Below are 17,757 nucleotides of genomic sequence, written 5' to 3'. Positions count from 1 at the left end.
TTTGCAGTGTGTAAATAAAACATTGATGGAGGGTTTGAAGGCTACAACAGTGACTCCCATTAGTCACATCTTCCAAGCGTTTTTGATCATCTTTAAAATATATTTTTTTAAATGACATGTGTGTTCTTCTCTCTCATAATGATTGTGAACAAGAGGCAAAGTTCTAAAAGAAAAAATTTCAGAACAGTTTCCCTCTAAGTCCTTTTTTTTTGCAGATACACATTTTTTCCATTATGCAATTTATGTAACTAAGCTTGTTTACTTCAGATGCAGTCAGTAATCTTTTTTAGGTGTACTATTAGTGTTCCTCTAGGTTCCATTTTAGGTTATTTTCTCCATGTAAGTGCAGTTGTAACATGCATGGAGACATGTAAGTGCAGTTGTAACATGCATGGAGACATGTATGTGTAGTTGTAACATGCATGGAGACATGTAAGTGCAGTTGTAACATGCATGGAGACATGTATGTGCAGTTGTAACATGCATGGAGACATGTATGTGCAGTTGTAACTAAGGCTGAAACGACGCGTCGACGTAGTCGACGTCATCGGTTACGTAAATACGTCGATGCCGTTTTTGTGCGTCGGCGCGTCGCATATTTACGTCACACTACTATACTGTCATGGCGGAGCGCAAAGCAGACGATGCGAGCGAGGGGAAAAAAGCACGCCAAAAGTCGTCAAAAGTGTGGGAGTATTTCAATAAACGGCCTAATAATGTTGTTGTATGCACACTGTGTCGAGCGGAAATGGCCTATCATAGCAGCACAACGGCTATGAACGAACATTTGAAAAGAAAACCCCCGACAGCGTTCTTGCCATCACCATCAACAAGTCAATCGTCCGCGTGCGTATACGTTGTCATTATTACACAAAAACATGAATGTGTCATTTGTATCTGCGTTGTAAATTCATAAACTAAAGCACCGTTTCGCTCTGAGATGCGCATTTGGCGTGCCTGTTCAGTGTTTACAAAGACGCGCTCCTCTTTAACGCTGTGGAGAGGCGGCGGCGGCGAGCGAGCGGCGAGGCGGGGCGCGCCGGGAGCGACGCCGCAATCGTGCCCAGGTGCGCGATCCGCGCAGTTGGAAGAGAAAAGACTTTGTGTAAAATTAAAAGATTGTAAACCTGGCAAAGCCGTCTGGCGTTCAGTCTGTCGGTCCTGAAAGAACCCCACGGCACAAGACGTGTCACAAACGCTAACGTTAATTAGTTGTGCAAATACCTTTTACAACATTAACAGTTACATATACTATGTACAAACCAACAATTAACTTTCACTTTAATCATACTATCATTGTTGTGTTATTAAGCAAAATAAGCAATACTTTTACTTTTGTTGAAATGTTTACACTGTACACTTTTTTGTATTGGATGTTTAGCTTTATTTTTGCACATTTTAGCAAATAAGCAATACTTTTACTTTTGTTGAAATGTTTACACTTGTTACAGAATATTTCCGTTTTGCACTTTTTTGTATTGGATGTTTATCTTTATTTTTGCACATTTTAAAGCAAAATAAGCAATACTTTTACTTTTGAAATGCTTATACTATTCCAGAATATTAAGATTTGCACTGGATGTTTACTTTTATATTTGCACATTAAAAAGCAAATAAGCTACTTTTAATTTTGTTAAATGTTAAACGTTTTCAATGTTTACATTGTTACAGAATATTTTGTCATGTTGTTGTCAATGTTGACTGAGTGGCCATACTTTTTTTTTTGTAAATAAAAGCCATGCCTTTTGAAAAAACTGGCCTACATTTATTTTTTCCTCTTCATTTTAAATAAATAAAAAAATCGGTAAAAGGAAAAATAATCTATAGATTAATCGAAAAAATAATCTATAGATTAACCGATTAATCGAAAAAATAATCTATAGATTAATCGATAGAAAAATAATCGTTAGCTGCAGCCCTAGTTGTAACATGTATGTGCAGTTGTAACATGGACTACTGGTGGTGGGCTATCGGTTCGTATTTCTGGCGCTTAACACTGGACAAGAATAGACGTGGCTGCACTGAAGCTGAATGTCAAAGATTGGGGAGAGGGCTGGCATTCTTTTCCTACTGCGTCTGTTACAGTACAGTACAGTACAGTAGAGTACAGTAGAGTAGAGTACAGTAGAGTACAGTACAGTAGACTGGTCATACTAAAAGTCATGTGTGTAATAAACATAATGTGTTGTTTTCTCAGGACATTCAATCATCACAACTGAACTCTTTGGTTTGTCTTAGAAGATGTTTCACCTCTCATCTGAGTAGACTTCATCACTTCATCTTCATAGACTTATACCGGTCACATCTGGTCTTAGACTTAGATTGGTACATCTAGTCTTAGACTTAGACTGGTCACATCTAGTCTTAGACTTAGATTGGTCACATCTGGTCTTAGACTTAGATTGGTACATCTAGTCTTAGACTTAGATTGGTCACATTTAGTCTTAGACTGGTCACATCTAGTCTTAGACTTAGATTGTTACATCTAGTCTTCGACTTAGATTGGTCACATCTGGTCTTAGACTTAGATTGTTACATCTAGTCTTAGACTTAGATTGTTACATCTAGTCTTAGACTTAGATTGTTACATCTAGTCTTAGACTGGTCACATCTAGTCTTCGACTTAGATTGGTCACATCTGGTCTTAGACTTAGATTGTTACATCTAGTCTTAGACTGGTCACATCTAGTCTTTGACTTAGATTGGTCACATCTGGTCTTAGACTTAGATTGTTACATCTAGTCTTAGACTGGTCACATCTAGTCTTCGACTTAGATTGGTCACATCTGGTCTTAGACTTAGATTGTTACATCTAGTCTTAGACTTAGATTGTTACATCTAGTCTTAGACTTAGATTGTTACATCTAGTCTTAGACTGGTCACATCTAGTCTTCGACTTAGATTGGTCACATCTGGTCTTAGACTTAGATTGTTACATCTAGTCTTAGACTGGTCACATCTAGTCTTTGACTTAGATTGGTCACATCTGGTCTTAGACTTAGATTGTTACATCTAGTCTTAGACTTAGATTGGTCAGATCTACTCTGACACTTAGATTGGTCAGATCTAGTCTTAGACTTAGATTGTTACATCTAGTCTTAGACTTAGATTGTTACATCTAGTCTTAGACTTAGATTGTTACATCTAGTCTTAGACTGGTCACATCTAGTCTTCGACTTAGATTGGTCACATCTGGTCTTAGACTTAGATTGTTACATCTAGTCTTAGACTGGTCACATCTAGTCTTCGACTTAGATTGGTCACATCTGGTCTTAGACTTAGATTGTTACATCTAGTCTTAGACTTAGATTGTTACATCTAGTCTTAGACTTAGATTGTTACATCTAGTCTTAGACTTAGATTGTTACATCTAGTCTTAGACTGGTCACATCTAGTCTTCGACTTAGATTGGTCACATCTGGTCTTAGACTTAGATTGTTACATCTAGTCTTAGACTGGTCACATCTAGTCTTTGACTTAGATTGTTACATCTAGTCTTAGACTTAGATTGTTACATCTAGTCTTAGACTTAGATTGTTACATCTAGTCTTAGACTTAGATTGTTACATCTACTCTGACACTTAGATTGGTCAGATCTAGTCTTAGACTTAGATTGGTCACATCTGGTCTTAGACTTAGATTGTTACATCTAGTCTTAGACTTAGATTGTTACATCTAGTCTTAGACTGGTCACATCTAGTCTTCGACTTAGATTGGTCACATCTGGTCTTAGACTTAGATTGTTACATCTAGTCTTAGACTGGTCACATCTAGTCTTCGACTTAGATTGGTCACATCTGGTCTTAGACTTAGATTGTTACATCTAGTCTTAGACTTAGATTGGTCAGATCTACTCTGACACTTAGATTGGTCAGATATAGTCTTAGACTTAGATTGGTCACATCTTGTCTTAGACTTAGATTGTTACATCTAGTCTTAGACTTAGATTGGTCAGATCTACTCTGAGACTTAGATTGGTCAGATCTAGTCTTAAACTTAGATTGGTCAGATCTAGTCTTAAGACTTAGATTGGTCAGATCTAGTCTAGCGGCTGGTGCCAACACCTTAGTAGGCTTCATCAGTTCATGCTCATAGACTTAGATTGGGCAGATCTATTTGGCCTACTGAATCTACTGAAGTCTACTCGGATGAGAGGCGAAACGTCTTCTAAGACAAACCAAACGGTCCAGTTGTGATGATTGAATGCCCTGAGATTACAATGCCCTGAGATTACAATGCCCTGAGATTACAATGCCCTGAGATTACAATGCCCTGAGACTACAATGACCTGGATGAATGAGAACATTCATAGACATGATATGGGGTTTATTACTCAGAAAATATTGTTTGTCTTTCTCGGAGGTTGAACTGGTAAGGGCAGTTTTTCTCGTATTGTTGCTACCACTTAGACGTTACTGTTATGCAACACCATTTTACTGATGCGAGCTCCGGGGGCCTTAAGGGAATGTTTTCCAAACGGAACACGAGCGTTTTGTCAAACTCCACCTTAAAACTGCTCGCCATGATCGCGGCCCCCCCCCCCTCCCCTTGCGGTGGGAAAGTGTGTCAGTGGGACAGAACGTCCACATGGGCCACAGCGCCCGAGCGATGGCTGACTCAGCCAATGCCAGGCCAGCTGCCCTCGCCGCCCAGCCAGTGGGGAAGTGAGAACCCGGGGAAGGGTGGGCCGTCGGTGTTGCTAGAGCGAGGCGGCAGAGCGAGGGCTGTGAGGAATAGATTTAGATTGGTCAGATCTACTCTTACACTTCGATTGGTTAGATCTAGTCTAGCGGCTGGGGCCAATACCTGAGTAGACTTAGATTGGTCAGATCTGGTCTAGTGGCTGGTGCCAACACCTCAGTAGGCTTCATCAGTTCATGCTCATCGACTTAGATTGGTCAGATCTAGTCTTAGACTGGTCAGATCTACTTATAGATTTAGATTGGTCAGATCTACTCTTAGACTTAGGTTGGCCAGATATAGTCTTAGACTGGTCAGATCTACTCTTACACTTCGATTGGTTAGATCTAGTCTAGCAGCTGGGGCCAATACCTGAGTAGACTTAGATTGGTCAGATGTGGTCTAGTGGCTGGTGCCAACACCTCAGTAGGCTTCATCAGTTCATGCTCATCGACTTAGATTGGTCTGATCTAGTCTTAAACTTAGATTGGTCACATCGAGTCTTAGACTGGTCAGATCTGGTCTAGTGGCTGGTGCCAATACCTCAGTAGGCTTCATCAGTTCATGCTCATAGACTTATATTGGTCAGATCTAGTCTTAGACTTAGATTGGTCACATCTAGTCTTAGATTTAGATTGTTACATCTAGTCTTAGACTTATATTGTTACATCTAGTCTTAGACTTAGATTGGTCACATCTAGTCTTAGACTTAGATAGGTCAGATCTACTATTTGACTTAGATTGGCCAGATCTACTCATAGACTTAGATTGGTCAGACCTACTCTTAGATTTAGATTGGCCAGATCTACTCATAGACTTAGATTGGTCAGACCTACTCTTAGACTTAGGTTGGCCAGATATAGTCTTAGACTTAGATTGGTCAGTTCTACTCTGACACTTAGATTCGTCAGATCTAGTCTTAGACTTAGATTGGTCAGATCTAGTCTAGCGGCTGGTGCCAACACCTTAGTAGGCTTCATCAGTTCATGCTCATAGACTTAGATTGGTCACATCTAGTCTTAGACTTAGATAGGTCAGATCTACTATTTGACTTTGATTGGCCAGATCTACTCATAGACTTAGATTGGTCAGACCTACTCTTAGATTTAGACTGGCCAGATCTACTCATAGACTTAGATTGGTCAGACCTACTCTTAGACTTAGGTTGGCCAGATATAGTCTTAGACTTAGATTGGTCAGTTCTACTCTGACACTTAGATTCGTCAGATCTAGTCTTAGACTTAGATTGGTCAGATGTAGTCTAGCGGCTGGTGCCAACACCTTAGTAGGCTTCATCAGTTCATGCTCATAGACTTAGATTGGTCACATCTAGTCTTAGACTTAGATAGGTCAGATCTACTATTTGACTTAGATTGGCCAGATCTACTCATAGACTTAGATTGGTCAGACCTACTCTTAGATTTAGATTGGCCAGATCTACTCATAGACTTAGATTGGTCAGACCTACTCTTAGACTTAGGTTGGCCAGATATAGTCTTAGACTTAGATTGGTCAGTTCTACTCTGACACTTAGATTCGTCAGATCTAGTCTTAGATTTAGATTGGTCAGATCTAGTCTAGCGGCTGGTGCCAACACCTTAGTAGGCTTCATCAGTTCATGCTCATAGACTTAGATTGGGCAGATCTATTCGGCCTACTGAATCGACTGAAGTCTACTCGGATGAGAGGCGAAACGTCTTCTAAGACAAACCAAACGGTCCAGTTGTGATGATTGAATGCCCTGAGACTACAATGCCCTGAGATTACAATGCCCTGAGACTACAATGACCTGAGACTACAATGACCTGAGACTACAATGACCTGGATGAATGAGAACATTCATAGACATGATATGGGGTTTATTACTCAGAAAATATTGTTTGTCTTTCTCGGAGGTTGAACTGGTAAGGGCAGTTTTTCTCGTATTGTCGCTACCACTTAGACGTTACTGTTATGCAACACCATTTTACTGATGCGAGCTCCGGGGGCCTTAAGGGAATGTTTTCCAAACGGAAGGCGAGCGTTTTGTCAAACTCCACCTTAAAACTGCTCGCCATGATCGCGGCCCCCCCTCCCCTTGCGGTGGGAAAGTGTGTCAGTGGGACAGAACGTCCACATGGGCCACAGCGCCCGAGCGATGGCTGACTCAGCCAATGCCAGGCCAGCTGCCCTCGCCGCCCAGCCAGTGGGGATGTGAGAACCCGGGGAAGGGTGGGCTGTCAGTGTTGCTAGAGCGAGGCGGCGGAGCGAGGGCTGTGAGGAATAGATTTATATTGGTCAGATCTACTCTTACACTTCGATTGGTTAGATCTAGTCTAGCGGCTGGGGCCAATACCTGAGTAGACTTAGATTGGTCAGATCTGGTCTAGTGGCTGGTGCCAACACCTCAGTAGGCTTCATCAGTTCATGCTCATCGACTTAGATTGGTCAGATCTAGTCTTAGATTGGTCAGATCTACTTATAGATTTAGATTGGTCAGATCTACTCTTAGACTTAGGTTGGCCAGATATAGTCTTAGACTGGTCAGATCTACTCTTACACTTCGATTGGTTAGATCTAGTCTAGCAGCTGGGGCCAATACCTGAGTAGACTTAGATTGGTCAGATGTGGTCTAGTGGCTGGTGCCAACACCTCAGTAGGCTTCATCAGTTCATGCTCATCGACTTAGATTGGTCTGATCTAGTCTTAAACTTAGATTGGTCACATCGAGTCTTAGACTGGTCAGATCTGGTCTAGTGGCTGGTGCCAATACCTCAGTAGGCTTCATCAGTTCATGCTCATAGACTTATATTGGTCAGATCTAGTCTTAGACTTAGATTGGTCACATCTAGTCTTAGACTTAGATAGGTCAGATCTACTATTTGACTTAGATTGGCCAGATCTACTCATAGACTTAGATTGGTCAGACCTACTCTTAGATTTAGATTGGTCAGATCTACTCATAGACTTAGATTGGTCAGACCTACTCTTAGACTTAGATTGGTCAGTTCTACTCTGACACTTAGATTCGTCAGATCTAGTCTTAGACTTAGATTGGTCAGATCTAGTCTAGCGGCTGGTGCCAACACCTTAGTAGGCTTCATCAGTTCATGCTCATAGACTTAGATTGGTCACATCTAGTCTTAGACTTAGATAGGTCAGATCTACTCTTTGACTTAGATTGGCCAGATCTACTCATAGACTTAGATTGGTCAGACCTACTCTTAGATTTAGATTGGCCAGATCTACTCATAGACTTAGATTGGTCAGACCTACTCTTAGACTTAGGTTGGCCAGATATAGTCTTAGACTTAGATTGGTCAGTTCTACTCTGACACTTAGATTCGTCAGATCTAGTCTTAGACTTAGATTGGTCAGATGTAGTCTAGCGGCTGGTGCCAACACCTTAGTAGGCTTCATCAGTTCATGCTCATAGACTTAGATTGGGCAGATCTATTCGGCCTACTGAATCGACTGAAGTCTACTCGGATGAGAGGCGAAACGTCTTCTAAGACAAACCAAACGGTCCAGTTGTGATGATTGAATGCCCTGAGATTACAATGCCCTGAGACTACAATGACCTGAGACTACAATGACCTTAGATTACAATGACCTGAGATACAATGACCTGGATGAATGAGAACATTTATAGACATGATATGGGGTTTATTACTCAGAAAATATTGTTTGTCTTTCTCGGAGGTTGAACTGGTAAGGGCAGTTTTTCTCGTATTGTCGCTACCACTTAGACGTTACTGTTATGCAACACCATTTTACTGATGCGAGCTCCGGGGGCCTTAAGGGAATGTTTTCCAAACGGAACGCGAGCGTTTTGTCAAACTCCACCTTAAAACTGCTCTGCGGAGCGCCATGATCGCGGCCCCCACTCCCCTTGCGGTGGGAAAGTGTGTCAGTGGGACAGAACGTCCACATGGGCCACAGCGCCCGAGCGATGGCTGACTCAGCCAATGCCAGGCCAGCTGCCCTCGCCGCCCAGCCAGTGGGGATGTGAGAACCCGGGGAAGGGTGGGCCGTCGGTGTTGCTAGAGCGAGGCTGCGGAGCGAGGGCTGTGAGGAATAGATTTATATTGGTCAGATCTACTCTTACACTTCGATTGGTTAGATCTAGTCTAGCGGCTGGGGCCAATACCTGAGTAGACTTAGATTGGTCAGATCTGGTCTAGTGGCTGGGGCCAATACCTGAGTAGACTTAGATTGGTCAGATCTGGTCTAGTGGCTGGTGCCAACACCTCAGTAGGCTTCATCAGTTCATACTCATAGACTTAGATTGGTCAGATCTAGTCTTAGATTTAGATTGGCCAGATCTAGTCTTAGACTTAGATTGGTCACATCTAGTCTTAGACTTAGATTGGTCAGATCTACTCTTAGACTTAGATTGGTCAGATCTACTCTTAGACTTAGATTGGTCAGATCTAGTCTAGCGGCTGGTGTCAATACCCGAGTAGGCTTCATCAGTTCATGCTCATAGACTTCGATTGGTCAGATCTAGTCTTAGACTGGTCAGATCTTGTCTAGCGGCTGGTGCCAACACCTTAGTAGGCTTCATCGGTTCATGCTCATAGACTTAGATTGGTCAGATATAGTCTTAGACTGGTCAGATCTACTCATATACTGAGCTTGGTCAGATCTACTCTTAGACTTAGATTGGCCAGATATAGTCTTAGACTTAGATTGGTCAGATCTACTCTGACACTTAGATTGGTCAGATCTAGTCTTAGACTTAGATTGGTCAGATCTAGTCTTAGACTTAGATTGGTCAGATCTAGTCTAGCGGCTGGTGCCAACACCTTAGTAGGCTTCATCGGTTCATGCTCATAGACTTAGATTGGTCAGATATAGTCTTAGACTTAGATTGGTCAGATCTACTCTGACACTTAGATTGGCCAGATATAGTCTTAGACTTAGATTGGTCAGATCTACTCTGACACTTAGATTGGCCAGATATAGTCTTAGACTTAGATTGGTCAGATCTAGTCTTAGATTTAGATTGGTCAGATCTAGTCTAGCGGCTGGTGCCAACACCTTAGTAGGCTTCATCGGTTCATGCTCATAGACTTAGATTGGGCAGATATAGTCTTAGACTGGTCAGATCTACTCATAGACTGAGCTTGGTCAGATCTACTCTTAGACTTAGATTGGCCAGATACAGTCTTAGACTTAGATTGGTCAGATCTACTCTGACACTTAGATTGGTCAGATCTAGTCTTAGACTTAGATTGGTCAGATCTAGTCTTAGACTTAGATTGGTCAGATCTAGTCTAGCGGCTGGTGCCAACACCTTAGTAGGCTTCATCAGTTCATGCTCATAGACTTAGATTGGGCAGATCTATTCGGCCTACTGAATCTACTGAAGTCTACTCGGATGAGAGGCGAAACGTCTTCTAAGACAAACCAAACGGTCCAGTTGTGATGATTGAATGCCCTGAGACTACAATGCCCTGAGATTACAATGACCTGAGACTACAATGACCTGAGACTACAATGACCTGGATGAATGAGAACATTCATAGACATGATATGGGGTTTATTACTCAGAAAATATTATTTGTCTTTCTCGGAGGTTGAACTGGTAAGGGCAGTTTTTCTCGTATTGTCGCTACCACTTAGACGTTACTGTTATGCAACACCATTTTACTGATGCGAGCTCCGGGGGCCTTAAGGGAATGTTTTCCAAACGGAACGCGAGCGTTTTGTCAAACTCCACCTTAAAACTGCTCTGCGGAGCGCCATGATCGCGGCCCCCACTCCCCTATGCGGTGGGAAAGTGTGTCAGTGGGACAGAACGACCACATGGGCCACAGCGCCCGAGCGATGGCTGACTCAGCCAATGCCAGGCCAGCTGCCCTCGCCGCCCAGCCAGTGGGGATGTGAGAACCCGGGGAAGGGTGGGCCGTCGGTGTTGCTAGAGCGAGGCTGCGGAGCGAGGGCTGTGAGGAATGCTCACAGACGAGAGTTATATAATCGGGAGATGAAGGCGGGGGAGAGGGTGAAGGTTTTTCTTTTTCCATTGCATGCCTGCAGCTGCCTCAGTCAGTTGAAGTATTTTCGTCAACAGCTTTAGAAGCGAGGAGGCAATAGAGCGGTGGTTTGTTACTCTTGCAAGAGCATAATAATCTCTCCCCAGATAAGCCAATTCCCGCACGTTGGAACATTACGAGATTGTAAAAACATGGCCCTATCTCATGATGATATGGCTGTTTTTCATCTACCCAGAGAGAAGGCCTCTTTGTTCATGTCAATGTGCAACAGTCATGTGATCCCCGATCTGTTTGTGCACGCTCTTCCCCCCTGGGGGGCCACATGCAGGGTGCACACAAACACTTCAAGGCAAGTTGTATTCTCCATGCAAATGAGTTTGTGTCGTGCACACACGGGACATGGAGTTTCCTTCAAATGCAAGGTTAAACTTCCTGTGTCCCGATCCAGGTTTTGGCACTTCCAATCCGATACCGATATTGTTTTTGCATTTCCGATCCGATACCGATACTGACCGATACTGGCCTATCCGAGCATGTATTAAAGTTTAAAGTTATTTAGCCTACTTAGTTGTCAGAATCATGTTGAAAAGGGTTTTAGTACCGTATTTTCCGCACCATAAGGCGCCCTGGGTTATAAGCCGCGCCTTCAATGAACGGCATATTTCAAAACTTTGTCCACCTATAAGCCGCCCCGTGTTGTAAGCCGCATCTAACTGCGCTAAAGGAATGTCAAAAAAACAGTCAAATAGGTCAGTCAAACTTTAATAATATATTAAAACCAGCGTGATGTGGGCGCGCATGGAGTCGTATATCAACATGGACGAAGCTGCGTGAAAAAAGCCACCCGGCCTCTTCGCGTAAACTTAAACTTACCTTAACCACTCGCTCATCTTTTCTTCATCCATCCCTTCGAGTTAGCTTTTATGATGACGCCGGCTGGAAAGGTCTCTTTTGGCAAGGTCTTCCTTTTGAATATCACCATGGGTGGAAGTTTCTGGCCATTAGCATGGCAAGCTAGAACCACAGTGAAGGATGACTTCTCATTCCCTGTGGTGCGAATATTCACCGTACGTGCTCCCGTTGTATCCACAGTGCGGTTCACAGGAATATCAGTTGCTGTGAAATAGTAATCCGTGTGCGGATGGAGAGATTGCGTCTTTTCATGAACCGGATCCCTGTCGTTTAGTAGGAGCCATTTTGTGGTCTTTACAGATGTAAACACACAAAGGAAATGAAACGTACGTAATATCCGCACGCTTTTTCTTCTTCTACGCGGGCGGGTGGTTGCTTACAGTAGAAGAAGAAGCGCTTCCTGTTCTATGGGGGCGGGTGCTTACCTTGGCGGTTGCTTGCGTAGAAGAAGAAGCGCTTCCTGTTCTACCGGGAAAAAAGATGGCGGCTGTTTACCGTAGTTACGAGACCGAAACTTTATGAAAATGAATCTTAATATTTATCCATATATAAAGCGCACCGGGTTATAAGGCGCACTGTCAGCTTTTGAGAAAATTTGTGCGCCTTATAGTGCGGAAAATACGGTACTCTTGATAACAACTAGCCAGCTGAATTAGGGGAGTTTGAATAATACACAATGGTTGGTAACAAGAAACTGACCTGTTTATTCAAGGATAAACACAAAATAGACAAAATTATACATGACAAACAGAAATGGCATCATTGAACTAGGGCTGGGCGATATGGCCTTTTTTTTAATATTGCGATATTTTAAGGCCATATTGCGATACACGATATATATCTCGATATTTTTGCCTTAGCCTTGAATGAACACTTGATGCATATAATCACAGCAGTATGATGATTCTATGTGTTTTGATTGATTGATTGAGACTTTTATTAGTAGGTTGCACAGTGAAGTACATATTCCGTACAATTGACCACTAAATGGTAACACCCCAATAAGTTTTTCAACTTGTTTAAGTCGGGGTCCACTTAAATTGATTCATGATACAGATATATACTATCAGATATATACTATCATCATAATACAGTCATCACACAAGATAATCACATTGAATTATTTACATTATTTATAATCCGGGGTGTGGAGGAGGGCGCCTGATGTAAGTGTCAAAAAGACAGCCAAAAGAGTTTGATATGAGAATAAATCTAAAGTTAAAATATAGGGTAGAAATGCACCCATTTGCAGGAAATGTAGTCTTGATTTTCAAAATGTTCTTTCAAGGCTTGCATGTCTACATTAAAACATTCTTCTTCATACTGCATTAATATATGCTACTTTTAAACTTTCATGCAGAGAAGGAAATCACAACTAAAAAAATCACTAATTTTTTCATACGGTGTTGATGTGGAAATGTTTGCCTCTGCATTTTGATGGTGTGGACGTGTGGCACCGAATGGAGATAAGTGTCTCGACAGACGTCACAATATTTGAACAATGATGACGAAAACTGTTGTCTCTGTCGTGTCCGTGTGTCGAAAATTGTTATGCGCTTATTTTTTTATTTGATTTTGTGCGTGGCATAGATTTGCCATGCGCAGAGGACGCTTAAGCAGGCGCGCACCTTAGCGGCTGCGCTAGCATCACAGCTAACGTTAGCCATGCCGCTACCTCGCTCTCTGCTGGGAGAGGACGTATACGTATGTGACGTATGTCGTGACAGTATGTGACGTATGACGTGACAGTATGTGACGTGTGTAAGAAGGTGCGCTCGCTGTCTGTGAGAGGGAGACACAGGAAAGAGTGAGAAGAGCCTGTCGTGTAATGCCAGCAGCTAAAAGCAACTGCGTGAGAATTGTGGATGTGTTGAAGGTGTGCTGGAAAATGCGGAACGGAAATTATGGAGCAGCAGAAAAGTGGAATGTATTATTTAAATCGGTGCGTTGGAAAACACGGACCGGAATTTTTTTTTAAACTGGATCTGGATCGGCATTTTCCCATGCCTTGCCGATACGCAATTTTTGGCAAATATCCGCAGCCGATCCGATCCAAATATCGGATCGGGACATCCCTAGTCTAAGCACTTATTTATGTCTGTATCCAATGTCAGTCATTTTTGAAACAACTGCTGTATTTTTTGGACAATGAAATCCCTTGACATCAATGAACATTAGGATTGGAAAAGCAGGTTTTAAAGGGGAACATTATCACCAGACCTATGTAAGCGTCAATATATACCTTGATGTTGCAGAAAAAAGACCATATATTTTTTTAACCGATTTCCGAACTCTAAATGGGTGAATTTTGCGAATTAAACGCCTTTCTAATATTCGCTCTCGGAGCGATGACGTCACAACGTGGCGTCACATCGGGAAGCAATCCGCCATTTTCTCAAACACCGAGTCAAATCAGCTCTGTTATTTTCCGTTTTTTCGACTGTTTTCCGTACCTTGGAGACATCATGCCTCGTCGGAGGGTGTAACAACACGAACAGGGACGGATTCAAGTTGCACCAGTGGCCCAAAGATGCGAAAGTGGCAAGAAATTGGACGTTTGTTCCGCACACTTTACCGACGAAAGCTATGCTACGATAGAGATGGCAAGAATGTGTGGATATATGGGAGAGCTACCTTCCACAGTTAGTGGGTCCACTTCTGTTTTGTTTGATCAGCCGTTCTACTGTTGTATTACACGCACTGCTTTGGAAACAAATGAGGTATGTAAATAAACATTTACTAAATCTTTTTGGGTAAATAACTCATTTCAGGATGTGTGTATGTACTTATATATATACACATATATATATATATATATATATATATGTATATATATATATATATTTACACATATATATATATATATATATATGTATATATATGTATATATATACATATATATATATATATATATATATATATATATATATATATATATATATACACATATTATATATATATATATATATATATATATATATATACACACATATATATATATATATATATATATACACATATATATACATATATATATATATATATATATGTGTGTAAATATATATATATATACATATATATATATATATATATATATATATATATATATATATATATATATATATATATATATATATATGTGTATATATATAAGTACATACACACATCCTGAAATGTGTTATTTACCCAAAAAGATTTAGTAAATGTTTATTTACATACCTCATTTGTTTCCAAAACAGTGCGTGTAATACAACAGTAGAACGGCTGATCAAACAAAACAGAAGTGGACCCACTAACTGTGGAAGCTAGCTCTACCAATCAGCTAAACACTCAATACGTCCACGCCAACGTTTTGGTGAATTTATGAAACAAACAGTACAGAATGCCATTGTGAGTTAATAACACTAACACAGGCACACGTGAACGTGTTAGAGTATTAACTAATGTTAGACTATTAACTAATGCTAACGACGCCAGCTTGACACGACGGTACGGTTGAGTAAGTATGAATAGTTTTAGTTATAATGTAAAACTCACAAATGTTGCTTGCAGCGATGAACGAAGAATCCATACGAGTAGAAAAGCTATGGACTACTAGAAGACGGAACGGCACTTGTACGTCCGGTTCAAAGCACTAAACAAAAGAATACTGTAGACGTTCGCCCCCAGCACCTGCAGTAAGCGAACTCGTCCAAATGATGGCGCCGTAGCACAAACAAAAACACAACTTTTCAGTGTCTATTAAAAATTATTTGTTGAATTCAAAACAAAGAAAAAAAACATAAAATAGCTGCACCATTTTATAAGCCACAGGGTTCAAAGCGTAAGAAAAAAGTGGCGTACGTCGTTTTCACAGGGTACATGTTCATGCTTCTGTTAAAAGGGGGCCTAACTTGCTGTCAAAGAATAAATATTTTAGCTCTATAGAGACTACAGGAGTTGAGTTTTAAGGCTCGTTGGAGCCTGGACGCTGTGTTTCCTGTCAGTTGGAGGTCAAAGGTGACCCCGTAAATGAGTTCAGAGTACAGAGAATTACAACTGTGACAAGATAAGGCCAAAGTGAGCCGTTCCTCGGTCAACAGGAGATACAAAAAATGATCTTACTTTGTTCAAGATTTATAAACTCGAGAGATCGAACAAAATGAAGTGTTTGTTTAGAGGCTATTTTCATCATAAAGACTCAGAAAATGCTGCTGATCACAGAGCAGAAAACACTGCAGCTGTTTAACGCTTTACTATCAGTCAGATAACAAAATATGATCAAGCTCCTCAAACTCATTGGTTGTGTTTAAAATCACTGAAAAAAATGCAACCCAAACACACTCTAAAACAAGAATACATACATATACATATATATATATATATATATATATATATATGCTGGTTATATATATGTACATATACACACATATGTGTCCATATATATGTATATATACACGCACATATATTTATATACATATATACACGCTGGTTTTATATATATATATATATATATATATAAATATACATGATATATATATATGTCATATATAATATATAAGTCATATAAGTGTATATATACACACACACATATATATTTATATACATATATACCAGTGGTTTATCTATATACACGATATATATGTCATATATAATATATATGTCATATAAAAGTCATATATATATATATGTATATATACACACACACACATATTTGTATATATACACATGCTGGTTATATACAGTATATATACACACACACACATATGTATTTATACACATATAAACACGCTGGTTTTACATATATATATATATATATATATATATATATATATATATATATATATATATATATATATATAATGTCTTAATAAGGTTATCCAAAAAATAGTGCTCGATACCGTAGTAGAGCGCAATATATGTATGTGTGGGAAAAAAAATCACAAGACTATTTCATCTCTACAGGCCTGTTTCATGAGGGGGGGTACCCTCAATCATCAGGAGATTTTAATGGGAGCATTCACATACCATGGTTTATATAGGGCACAGAGTGGGTGGGTACAGGCTGGCGTAGGGGCGTGGTGATTGGCTCATGTGTTACCTAGGAGGTGTTTCCGTCTGTGGCGGCATGCTGTTACAATTTCGCTGCGCTTGTTGAGGGATGACAGGTCTGGACGGTAAATAATAAACAGTTTCTCTTTCAAGCATAGGTTGCATCTTTTATTACCACTATTGTAAGGTGTGCTGGATGCAAGAATTTGCCATGTTATTGAATATTCAACATTATTGTCTTTGAGGTCCCAAATGTGTTTGCTGAGTTCTGTGGTATTCCGCAGGTTTTGGTTCCTGAAAGAAGCCTTGTGATTGTTCCATCTGGTTTTGAATTCTCCCTCGGTTAATCCTACGTATGTGTCGGATGTGTTAATGTCCTTGCGTATTACCTTAGATTGGTAGACAACTGATGTTTGTAAGCACCCCCCGTTGAGAGGGCAATCAGGTTTCTTTCGACAGTTACAGCCTTTGTTGGTTTTGGAGTCGCTCTGTCCGGGGGTCGACGGCTCATTTGCAATTGTTTTGTTGTGGTTTGAGATGATTTGTCGTATATTGTTCATGCAGCTGTAGCTCAATTTAATGTTGTTCTTGTTGAATACTTTTCTTAGGGTGTTGTCTTTGGGAAAGTGTTTGTCAATCAGATTGAGGAATTTGTGTCCAATGTTAGTTGAGACGTTTTTGCTGTATGGGGGGTTGTACCAGATGATGTCGTTTCGTTTTCTGTTCTTTTTTGGCTGGTTTCCTGGCGTGGGTTCATAGGTGAGGGTGAAATTGTATCCGCTTTCATCAAGGGCTTTTTGGTACGGGGGGGTTGCTTGGTCAAATTCAGCTTTGCTAGATGACAGCATCGATAGCCTTTTATTAATTCCGGTAGGTATTCTTTTCGTGGTGGTGGGTGGGTGGTTGCTGTCATGGTGCACGTATTGGAGTGTTGTGTTGGGTTTCGTGAATGGTTGGTAGCTGTTATTTCTCAGGTTGAAAGTGACGTCAAGGAAGTTGACGGTTTGCTTGTTGGCTTCAATCGTGATCCGTAGGCCGTTCTCTTTGAAAATTTGGCATATGCACTTCTTGGTATTCTCGCTGCTCCTTGGCGAGGCGCGACACACTGCCAGTCCGTCATCACGGTAAATACCAAGGTTCAGATTGAGGCTAGCGA

General features: G+C 40.9%; 1 protein-coding gene across 1 annotated transcript in view; it reads left to right on the top strand.

The window, feature by feature from the left end:
- Positions 1-17,757, top strand: part of rorcb (RAR-related orphan receptor C b) — a 63,409-nt gene that overhangs the window by 17,334 nt on the left and 28,318 nt on the right. The gene's annotated exons all lie outside the window — the stretch shown is intronic.

The sequence above is a fragment of the Nerophis lumbriciformis genome, linkage group LG19, assembly GCF_033978685.3.
Source record: "Nerophis lumbriciformis linkage group LG19, RoL_Nlum_v2.1, whole genome shotgun sequence".
NCBI classification, from domain to species: Eukaryota; Metazoa; Chordata; class Actinopteri; order Syngnathiformes; family Syngnathidae; genus Nerophis; species Nerophis lumbriciformis.
Note: the sequence above shows the minus strand (reverse complement) of the source record. Positions and strands in the feature narration are given on the sequence as shown.